Here is a 12,445-nt window from a genome sequence, read left to right as displayed (position 1 = left end):
ACTAACTTTCCATTAACTTGTTTTTTCAGTGTTTCATTAAAGAGTTACATGGTTTTCATAGTCAAGTATTAATTAATTGATGCACGTCTAGTACAAATAGAATAAATTAAATGTGTAGAATTTACAGTAAGGAAAACTTTACTTTGTCTCTAGAAGTATTCTTAATTATTTTTATTGATATTTTCTGTTATTCCAAATTCCAAGTGAATGCATTAGACACCTGAAATGCCACCACAATGATTTCTCCTGTTCCCCCATACTACTCCAGTCTGCTAGAGAAACCAACAAAAGGTACATTACTGCCAATTTCTGAGTCCACCAGGGAGGGAAGTCTATCCCAGGCTCAGTTGAGCATCAAGGTCAGATTGAAATGGGCAACCAAAACAATGAGTTTGGTGCTGGAGACACTGCAACTTTAAAAAGCCCAAAGGGGGCTTAGCAGACAAAGCACATCTCTCAAGCTTTTTTCCTTTTCTTTGCCCATATTTAAAGCTATTTTAGCAGCTAACATTTGTTTAGCACAAAGGAGTTTATTTGCTTTCAAAATTTATTTTCTTTCCATTATTTAGTCTTTCTGTTCAGTCACTGACTACTTTTTAGTTGCAATAAGACTATTTTTTAATATTTATTTTAGAACTGGTTTCATTTTTCTTCAATTTACAGGTATAGACATTTAACTGGATCCAGGACATTAATTATTTCTTTCTTCAAAGTCCAATCAATTTTTTTTTGCCTATATATCCATTTGCTACTAATTTGTTATTCCTTTCTAATCCCATTATTTTGGGTTTTCTCACACTTTCTCTTTACTTTGCTGCTCAATTTCACTTAATATATTTAAGGTAAAGGATAAATATTTTTTCCCATCAAAGAGTGGTGTAAGTACTCTAAAATGAACCAAAACCTGCTTCTGTTTAAGAAGATTTAAGTCTTATAAATGAATTCTGTCCTTTAAATGACCATTGCATGAAAAAATTCTCTTATGAGTAAGCACATATAATACCCTAAACTATGTTCAGTCATGAGTCAAGTAAGTCTACTAGCATTTCCACTACTTCTCTATAGTTGGTATTAAAGTTACACTTTTGGCAGAACTCATCACCTCCAACCTCAGATGCCTGAAAGTTAAACTAGTCCAGTCTACTTATGTAGACACTCCTATAGACAGGGAAGAAAGAAACCTCTTGAGTGATTCATCCTATTCTAGGATGCCTGAGATATGAGCCCCCTCAGTGCCAGAGAGCTGAAATGAATCATCCTCTTAAACACACAGCTTAGACTAGGAACCTATCTTTAGTCAGCTAAAGTTGGGGGAAACAAATCTCTGACTTATGCTGAAATGCTGAATACACAAAATACTGCTTAACTAAGAGGAAAAAAAAAACCCTGTCTTATTTAAACAACTTCAATATGTAATGTGGATTGAGTTTTCATCTTGACCTTACAATTTCTTACCAGCATTGACTGTTTCTGTTGTCTTCAAAAACAGTTCAAGTTATTGGTTTTTTTGGGTTTCTTTTTTTAATGTGGCTTAAATAGTCTAATGTTTATCCAATAGACAATTCAGTGCAATTCAAGGTGGTGAAGTTGGTCAGGAAATCTGACGACTGTAAAAGAGACATATTACCAGACACATGAGAGAGAACTCCAGCTTCTCTGACAACACTGACAAGTAGGAAAGAGAGACTTGAATATTAACAAGTAATTTCACTTTAATCTTTTTAACAAATTAAAGACTTCCCAATTTGTACTTAATCAGCTTGTACCACAAGTAGTTGTGGTATTTTATAGAAGCACATGGGTTAGCAGTTCTTCTCAATCCTGCTGTTTTAATCCATGTTGTTCCTATCAGTATTAGGCTCTTACAGAAAGTCTCATACAATGTAACTATTGAACTTTCTTGACTAGGAATGTTACAGCAGCTGTTAGGCACTCTATAATGTATTTTGCAATCAGCTAAATCAACAAAATATTTTTGACAATGAACAGTTCAGAACTGACAGATCTACTTTCTTGTTTGCAACTGCTTATCACGGCATAGATATCATGTATGTTTACCAGGTGCTTCCCATAGTTAGGATACCTTCACAGATGCCACTCACAAAAGATAAGGTCATAAAACAGATGAAAAACGTGCATGGTTTTATCATCAGACAAAATAGCTTTGGGTGAAGGACTGTACCAGCCACAAAAAAGCACATAGCAGCTTCTATTAGAGTGAGAGAACAATAAAAGTTTGAAATTCAGTTTGTTTTCCCTCTTCCTGGCAGCATAAATGTAAACTTGAATTGTTAACATCCCCACACAGCTGTTCAGAGTGAAACATCACTTCTCAATTATAATAAATCAGCTCAGAAATAAATTGTTGCAAAGCCTGTAGCACTCAGTATTGCCAAAAGAGAGAACAGGCACACTGCAAAGGCCTGGGGAGTCACTCACTGTAGACTCTCACCTGGCAAGGACATAACCTCACGGATGGTGACAGAGCAGTGTGACTGGCAGTGTGAAGGGGGAGGGGGCCTGCTCCTTTCTGCCAGTCCACAGTGGCAGCAATTCTACATCCAACCAAACGAGGACTCTGAGACTATACATACAAACCAGATGCCAGAGCTTCAGAAACCATAGATCAGCAATCAAAACTGTCCTTTGTTATTCGCTTTATCTCAATGCCTGCAACCAGTAACAAAGCTTACACACACTGATAATCCTGCTCTTGAATCCTGAGAAGCACACTGTAAGCTGAGGATTGTTGCCAGGAACCTCTCTTCAAAAGCCATACTCAGCAACTTTGAAATAAACCATACACAATTAAAATACAAATACTCAATTCATTCAACGTAACTTAAGTTTTAGCAGCCCACACTATTCTTAAAAATATCAGTGACATCTACCAAGCCTTAACTAACCTTCTTGTGGATTATCTCTTTTTAAAGTATTCTATGTATACATCTCACCATAATTGTAATGGCAATACAAGTATCAGAAGATATAAATCATCCTGGGTATACAATAACGCAAAAAATAATTTTATAGCTTTTGGAATGGTAATAGAACTGTGAAAATAAAGATAGTAAATAATATTGGAGGGATGTTCCCATACTTTGTCATATTTGCCAAATGAAATGAAGACAAGATAAACAACTAGAGTGGGTACAGTGCCATGCAAATGGGTTTATTCTACAAGGTTTATTCTCTTTCAAGGACAGAGAGACAGAGGAAGAGACTTGGGGTGCTATCACTATCAGACTGTTATCAATTAATCTGATATCAAATAATTTCACCGAAGTCCATAAAAATCAACTGAGACACCCTACTCTACAAATACAGAAAGTATGAGCAAAATCTGGCCCTCAGATGATTGATTTGGTAGTGTACCTGAAAGAAACCAGCACCTGAACAAGTTAATCTACTGCATTTTATTTCAGATTATGTTAATCACCTCAGTACTTTGCTTCTTTGCAGGCAATTATTGTCTTCTGTCATGCTGATTAACAGTCATAATTTCTCCTGGGATAAACCTCATTTGAAATAACTGTATGTTTCCATTTTCCCTAAGCACTCTTAGAATTATTTGTCCAGCAAGTCTCAGAAACAATGCATCATCTCTTTCCCTAATTTTTAGGATTGGTCTGTGAATATTCAAGTGTTGGCAAGTGCCCACATATGTGCAAGAAGTTAGCTCTCCAAAATAGTGGTATGAAACTATTTTGGCTCCTATTAAAATCATCACTATGTTTAATAAAATGACATCTTGACACATTACATTTTGGCACAGTGATCATGTTAAAAAGCAGTGTCAATTATTTCTAACTATTTCAGCTACAGCACTTTTCTCCTGGGATAAGACACTGCTGTGCAGCACATTCATCTAGACTCAGCCTGGCCTTCCTCTTTCTCTACATGTTTGATATGTTCTCATTATTGCCACTGTTTGCTTTTGAAGTCCCTTCAAGACAAGGATCACTCAATCAAATGCATTTCCTGCAGAACAATGAGTGTTCTCTAAATTGTATTCCTCACTTTCTTTTTATTAATGGGTTTTAAATATAAATATACACACGTATATATGTATGTATATATGCGTGTATGTATATATGTATGTATATATATATATATATATTATAATTTCTAGGGAGAAATTCTATATACCTGTGCTACAAATGAACACCATTCAGATATACTGGCTACTCAAGAGCTTCTATAAATTTTTTAAAAAGGAAAAAAAGACTCACATCTTTTCAATCTTTCCCTATTAAAACTTCAAATATAAGAACTCTATTAGACATATTCAATACTAGCCTGGGGTTCAAACTACATAGCTCTAAGCACTTGATTAGAAAAGCAGCAGAAGCACATTTTAAAAGATATTTACATGCCACTAATAAAGACTGTTGCTTAATATAATTTTCAGAAATTATTTAATGGAAATCAACAATCCATGAGATTCTAAACCTGCCCGCAGCAGAACAGAGAAATTACTTCAGAGAAATTCTAACAAGTTTCAAATCCTAAGTTTGAAGGCTCTTCTGGAAGTTAAGATTTAAATTTAATTACATAACAATTCTGTTCCATCCCTACTGCAGAAACATTCAACCTCCTGTAAGAATTCTTCATCCAACCAAGAACACTTCATTTTATACTATGGAGCTAAAATCATTATCATATATGAATCCAGTTTTTATAAGACTTCCACATATGACTACATAAATAGTGGCATTAGATAGATATTCCTACACAGTGAAATGTTAATTTACTTTTTTGAAAACAACTGGATATTTTAATTTGAAATAATCAAATGGTTCAGTTTCAAAAGCAGCCAATTCCCTACCATTACAAGTGTGTTCCCACATCCATGTTGTATTACACACAGTTTCAAAACCAGTCTAGCCTTCTGTGAGTCAAACCAAAGAAAAAGATTTAGCAGTCAAAAATATGTGCTTCTTTTTCTCTATCCAGCAATAATATTTGTCTTATCAATATTTACCTAATGATGGCATAAATGTGGCCCTTGCTTTATTTATTTTTACTGATCCTTTCAGAGTTAAATTGCTGCAAATATAGTACACAACCTGTGAGCAAGTCTGATTTTTGGGCCTGGGTTGACAAGGATTTTCTCAGCCATGTCTTAGAACTCTTAAAACCTCTGAAAATGTATTCAGAATATTCATGTCAGGGTCACCAAATAAGACAAAAAAAGATACTAAATGGACCTTCATTATAAACAAAATTAGAAACTGATGTGCAGTACACATGAACTAAGAACATGGGGTGAAATTTGTCATTTGTGCATTTCATGTTTTAAAGAAGATTACCCTTATTAATTTGCAATTCATATCCTGTCAAATTTTACCTCAAATTTAAGTCAATCCAGGTTCAAGTTTTGTGACTTTCTAGAAAGAGGACATTACACTACTTGTTGTAACCAAATAATCCCTTCCTGAATTCTATCCCTAGCTGAGATAGAATTCAGAATTCCATTGCTCTTAAGAAAACCAGAATGTGCTGACTGAAAAGGATGGAATTGCTTTGATAAACTGCTTAAAGTTGAGTAAGCTGTTTAAGTGTTTCTTGCATGTTTTAATTCTGTACAGTTAAAATAATGTTTTCTATTTGGATCTATGTATTTATTTCTTGAAACATAGCTTTCTAGTTTCTTTTTGAGATATAATTTTCTGCTTGATGGCCAATTATTTAATGTCTTGATTAGAAAAAGGGTTTGCTTGTTCAACTTAGGTCAAATTTTTATCCAACTGAAGCTGATGTTAATACCTACATAGGTTTAAGATGGACTGAAAATATAGCCTGACAAGTTTAAATATGGGTTAGCAGTAAATAAAAAAGTGCAGAATAGACAATCTTGTACTTTTTGTTTTGGAAGCCTTTACATGCTCTCTAGTGAATGGTGAAAAGAAAAAAAAAAAAAAAAAAGACATCACTTCAGCCTTTTCAGATATCACTTTTCCCTTCTAGGAAGAAAACAGGTGGTCCTCTGTCCTCCAGTAGCAGGAAGGAATGAGGAACCTTGAGAGGTAAAGCACAAGGCAAATGCTGATGTTCAGATGAAAAATATCTCCTTTCATCTTGCTAGGACCCAAACTAATTCTGACCTAGCATTGTTCAAAAGCTGTTATCAGAGAAGCTCCTTCCTTTCTTTGTCCAGATTCATCATCTGACAAAAAGTATGGAAGATCAGAATCTTAGAATCCAACCAATCAGGGTTGGAAGGGACCTTTAAGATCTTTAGGTCCAGCTGTCCACCCAGCACTGTCACTGTAACCTCTAAACCCTTAAACCCCATCACTCAGAGCCAGATCCAGACACCTCTCCAACACTTCCAGGGATGGTGATTCCATCTCCCTGGGTAACCCATCCCAGTGCCTCACCACCTAACAGTGAAAAATGGTTTTCTAATATCTAATCTCAATCTGAATATCCCCTGTCTCAATTTAGGGCCATTTTCTCTCATCTTCTCACTGCAGGCATGGCAGAAGAGACTGAACCTCACTACAGCCTCCTGTCAGGTGCATGCAGAGAGTGATGAGATCCCCCCCCGCCTCATCTTCTAAAGTTATTTCAGCTGAATGTGATACAGATAAACATAAGGGAACCCTTACTCTGGGGACTATGAGAATCCAACAGTTTTAAGAACATGCAGAAAAGTCAGTAAGAGGTAACTACTACATGCTTGGAAGGAATACTGCTGTGAGTTATTATGCATATTCTAGTTATTCTAGACGAAAATAGATACATGTCTATTCTGTCTCTTATTACCACAAAGAATGAATGTATACTCCATTTAGTCAGAAAGTCTACATAAGTAAAATGCAATGAATTATAAAATAATCTAAAAAATTTAAAGGAATATGAGTTCCAGCAGAACAGAAGTATTGCCAGGGAAAGATAATGTCAGGCACAGGGAGGGGGGGTGTCTGGTGCCAAGCAAAGCCGAGGGCTGTGCAATCACCTCTATCAGTGCTCTATCAGTGTCTACACTCCAGCCAAATCCAGAGAAAACAAGGAGTCAAAGATTCAGGTCAATAAGCTTATAGGCGATTTGCACAAACTGCTCCTGCAGCAAGGTAAAAAACAAAGTCATATTGGCTTTTCCTTTTTATTCCTTCTCTTTGAACTCCTTGGTCCAAACACACCCTCGAAATGTCAGTGTTATATGCAAGAATTTAAAGAGCTGAGCTTCTTAATCCCGTTAAGAAATAAGAACAAAGTTGCCTGTAAAGATCTCCTTATTGAGCTCAAAGTGATTATGGTATAGCTGCCTTCTGCTGATCCTACTTCCACTTGCTATAGCAAAAGTGGTAGAAATTTGTCATGAAATCCATTACTGTAAAGGAAAAAAATTATTAAAATGTTCCTGGTTAAAAAAAAAAAAAAAAAAAAAAAGGGGAGAAAATCTGTTTGATCCAGAAGCAGAAAATAGCAAATATATTCTTAGTCACTACATGCGTACCATGAAAGAAGCAAGAATATTTACACAGTTTCACACATGCATATACACAGACACAAAGTCATACTCCAAAGGAAAAAGATGCACACAGAAATCCTTTTCAGGACGGTAGCAAATGAAATATGAAGGGATAGATTAATACACAGATGAACTTAGCTTTGTATATGATTTCTTGTATGAGGTCTCACACTACAGCTGTTTCTGTGAATCTCAAGCCTGGGTGCATAATCAGATCACATGGTTTAATATAAAAAATTTCAGACCCAAGCTAGTCTGGCAGGCTAGTAACAACACACATGAGCATGATTTTGTGTACATGAACAGAAAATTTAGTTCAGGGTTGGAACTCATCCCTTCCTGCCCAAGAAGAATATGAGAATACAGAACCAGGTGTACACTCAGTATGCAGGCCATATATACATACCCTGTGTTTCCTTCTTGCTGACCTAGGAACTGTATATGAGTTTTGGACTGCATTGGATTCCCCTCATTTTCCTCTTCCCCCCCCAATGAAGATAACCAATGTATCAGGAACCCAAACCACTCAAACAGCTACAAACACACATACAAAACAGGGTGAGCTACAGATAACTACACCCTGAAACAATCTCTCTCCATCCCACCTCATGTATCCCTATCACCCTATGTCACCAAGCAAAGCAGAGTTAACATTGGGAAGCAGAAGCCATTTGCTTTCCCATCTGCCACCAGGAATTTTAAGGCCACTGAACCTCCTTCCATGTGGGCTGGTGCCAATGCTGCCTTGTGATGAAGTAACCATGGAAAATCTACAGCACGAGGAACAAGAGCAGTAGTGATACTACCAGCAATGAACAGGAGAATCTGACACAACAGTCTTGGCAAGCAGCAAGAAATGAACCTGCCTTCTTTCACTAATTATCAGATATGGGCATTCCTTCATTTGCCTCCTTCTTCTGGCAACAGTCCAACATTTGCTGTTTTGATTATAAATCTCCTCCATTTTCTTCTCTCGCCTCTTTCCTTCTGTGAACACAGCTTCTTATCTAGCTACTAACCTCAAGTGATCTCTCTTATTTCCTAAGATAGTTTTCCTTTGAAAGTTAAACCCTCATTGAACACTTCTGCTAGGAAGGACAGAAGGAGCTGTAATTTTTTTAGCCAGTTAGCACCACTATCAAATCATCAAGGCTCCTATTCTCCTTCCTGTTTACAGAGAGTAAAAGATTTCACCATATGAGCATAGCAAACTTTCTAAGTAACAGACAAGAACTTTATTTTTATTTTTCCTGAGGGTATCTGGGCATGATGACAGCAGTAAGAGACTAGAAAATCAACTACAAACTACTTCCCAAATAATCTTGATTCAGAACTTTGATTTTCACCCCATCACCCCTAACTTGGCCTTTGTATTGTTCTGTTATTTTTCTCTTCCTTCTATCTGTCCTTCTGCAATTATTAGCCCTATCACACTTCTCACTCTTTTAGCATCACCTTATTTTCTAATTCTAACCTACAGTAGACAAAACTTAATCTTCATGTCCCATCCTCTGGCTTCCAAATCCAGCCTATCCCTGTTCTGCATGGGAGACAGACTGTTGAAATACTGACATTTAAGTAATAAATTTTCTACATCTGAATTTAATCTGAATTAATCTGATACAAACTCTGATTCCAGATGCCCACTGATTAAAAAAATATTCAGCAAGAGAGATTCCAGGCTAATACAGTCTTTGTGTGGACAGCATCATCAGATATCCTCTTTATTGGCAGTACAGTAATTTGTAGTAACCAAACATAAACAGCAAGTTTCAAAAGCTGTTTTCAAACTGACAAAATGTAAAGCACTATCATCAAGGCTACTATCTACAAAGTTTTTTGTTTCTACTTCAAACATAGAGATCAGTACAGATTTGTAGTAGAACACCACTATCCTGTTTCCAAAATACTCTTTCTCCTAATCTCACTGTCAAAACTGCAAACAAATACAAAATCTTAACTGCCATCAGTTATGAAGCTCTTCATCCAAAAGGTTAAAAAAATCATAGTTGGAAGCTTAAAGCAATCCCTGACAAATAGCAGGTTAGCTTTTCCCTTTCAGCTTTGAATATTTACATGCTTAAACCATTGTTCACCTCTTCACATTTGAGTGTAAATGAAGACCACGTAGGAACAGTCACATGGAGCAAAGTTAATTTTGTAGTACTGCAGAAGTGTGGGAGAGGAGGAATTTCCCAGACTCATTGTTGTAAAAGCCATTAGTGAGCAAAAGGAGAAGGGAAAAGTAAGAGCAGAATCAAAATTTTGAAAACGGAGAAGTTGTAAAATGACATGTAGCTCAATCAATGTGATTAATTTGCTTCACACTTTGCAGAAGCTTTCACCTTCTAATTCTGGAAACTATTCTGCTGAATCTGTCCCACAAATCCAAATAAGATGGGAATGACAAGCATGGCTTCATAAAGGTTCCTGCTTGCAATTTGGACAGTAAGGTCCTGTTCTCTGCTATAATACCATCAGGCACAGTTTGACAGGAAAATCTCTTCAAGAAGCCAAAGTTACCAAGTTGTGAACCTGTAAATCCTCTATTCTCATTCCTCAAAATTAGCTGTGACTTCAGTAAATTTTTGCCTTCAGTACCTAATTTGTACAGCAAAAAGCCCCTGGTTTTAGGTGGTACTTGAATTTACAGAGCTGGGTAAGTATGAAAAACATACCATGGATGAAGCCTCACAAACACCTCCTCCCCAACAGCTGTGCCACTTGTTCCCCATGCCTCTTGATTCTTGCAGGAATCCCCGCTACTCATTTGTCCTCTTGCTCTGGGTCAGCTGGGAAGAAACCCCAGGGGAGGGAAATAGGGAGACAGGACAGATAAAATTTATATCCAGGAAAACACCTTTACTTTCTAAAACATTAATGGTCCTTGCTAGCAAGGGCAGAATTCAGAGACAGCATAATGGATTCCCATGCCAGTTCTGATACGTTTCTGGGAAAAGGAAACCTGTTTCATGAGAAAACACAGATCTACACTTCCTTTTCCCTGATTAGGAAATACTTGCCATTTACAGGCTGCTAATACTATCAAAGAGCAGAAGAAAAATCAAGTGTCAGGCTCCCAAAACAGAAATTAGACTGCCTTTATTTGTTCTCTAACCTATTTGGTACACATCTCATTTTCATGCTTTTTCATTTTCATAATGACTTCTCATTCATGATGTTAAAAAAAAAAAAAAGGAAAAAAAAAAAAAGAAAAGCTTATTTCTCATACAATCTTTTAATTTCAATACTGAAGTGCTACACAGAAAAACAAAAGGGTATGAATTCTTAACAGATTCATGGTAAACAAAACAAAACAAAACAAAAACAAACAAAAAAAAAAAAGTAAGAATTAGTGTAATTTTTAGCATTTATTATATATAAGGCAAAAAACCTTCCACTAAGAAAAGGACGCAAAAGAAAAACTGTTTGCTTTCCAGATTAGTTTTGTCTTCTTAGCATTTATCTTCAGAGAAACATAGGTGGGTTCATGCTAATGACACTTAAGACATGACCCTGAAGAAGTAAGATATTCAACAGGAGTTGAGACAATAATAAAAACCCAACACATTTCCAGTCTCCCATTCCATCCTTTTCCAGGGAGATTCCCAATTTGCTTCAAAGTGAGACTTTTTGTCTCACTGCCTCAGCTGGAGGTAGATTAAAAATTTTATGTGCCCCGTGATCCTTAGAAATCATCTTTTCAACTCTTCTTCTGCAGCAGTTGCACTGGAGAGACTTAACATTTTTATATAACAACACACAAACTTCTGAGAAGTCAAAAGGTATTTAGCCTGAATAATCAGCAGATGTCCTTAAAAAATATATATAATCGAGATAATCAAGATTCATATTTAAATGTATTCCCATTTGATGCCTGATCATTAATATAATGGCCTGCATTCAGTGATTTCCCTGAGAGATGTGATTATTTAAAGAGAAGAACCAAGAGAAATTGAAATTCAATGTAAAGTTGCAATATTGATAGCTATAAAAATAAAAAAAAATCCTGATTTCACCTAAAACCATGGTATTTTCCGCTGGTAAGCCCTGGAAATGCATTAAGTACAGAGAGGTACCTAATTTAAACTGATATGATATGAACTAATAGTGGGACATAGCATTCCACTGCTCACAGGAGGAATTCAAGAGACAACAGTATAACAATTATGCAAATAGTGCTTTAAATATTTATTTAGTACTGCCCAGAACAGGAGGAGTACTTTTTCCCAGCAAAGGAAAATGATGTCTGAAAGGCATATGAACCAGTGAACCCAAAGTAACTGTAGTATTTATTACAATCAGTTACAATTGCAGTTGTAACTTATTTGTAAAGTTGTAACTTATTTGTAAAGAACCTATTGATGATATGGGGTCTCCTCACAGTAATATTTGTAGCAGCTGTGGATTCTAATCCAAACTATGGATTAGACTGTTTTGACTCTTAGGTTGATTTATTAAGCATCAAGAACCTACATAGAGGATATACAGAAAGTGCATTGTAAAGGCTTTGCCACTGATGACTGAAGACTCTCAAGGAAGAACTAATATTCTGCAGTCAGAACACTTGACTTGTCAAACAGATTTATTCAACTTTGTCCAAGACAGATGAAAATAATACAATACCAGAAGCATATCAAGTTATCATGAGAAAATGTATGTCAGTATCTGGGAAAGAACAGAAAGACAGAGAAACCATCAACATCCTATTGCCTGAGGGATTTGAGGACTAACAGAAGAAAATCACCATAACAACTTGAGCTATTTGCTAGGCATCCTTACCTGCAGAAGACAAACAATAAAGCAATCAAGTGGATATCCAGCATGAACAAGGTTAATTCAATGTTCTAAATAACAATAGTCTGTTTTTCTGCCAGCTGACTGGGAAGCAGCACAACCTTGCAAACTGAAGAAGAAGAATGGATTGGTGTGTCTTATGCTAAAACACCTCAATCTTCAATAATT

The 12,445-nt window shown here is 36.2% G+C and overlaps 1 protein-coding gene across 2 annotated transcripts in view; it reads right to left on the bottom strand.

Moving 5' to 3' along the window:
• The window catches only part of ZFPM2 (zinc finger protein, FOG family member 2), a 302,041-nt gene that overhangs the window by 233,893 nt on the left and 55,703 nt on the right, over positions 1–12,445 (bottom strand). The window lies entirely within an intron of this gene.

The sequence above is a fragment of the Erithacus rubecula genome (assembly GCF_903797595.1).
Source record: "Erithacus rubecula genome assembly, chromosome: 3".
Taxonomy (NCBI): domain Eukaryota; kingdom Metazoa; phylum Chordata; class Aves; order Passeriformes; family Muscicapidae; genus Erithacus; species Erithacus rubecula.
Note: the sequence above shows the minus strand (reverse complement) of the source record. Positions and strands in the feature narration are given on the sequence as shown.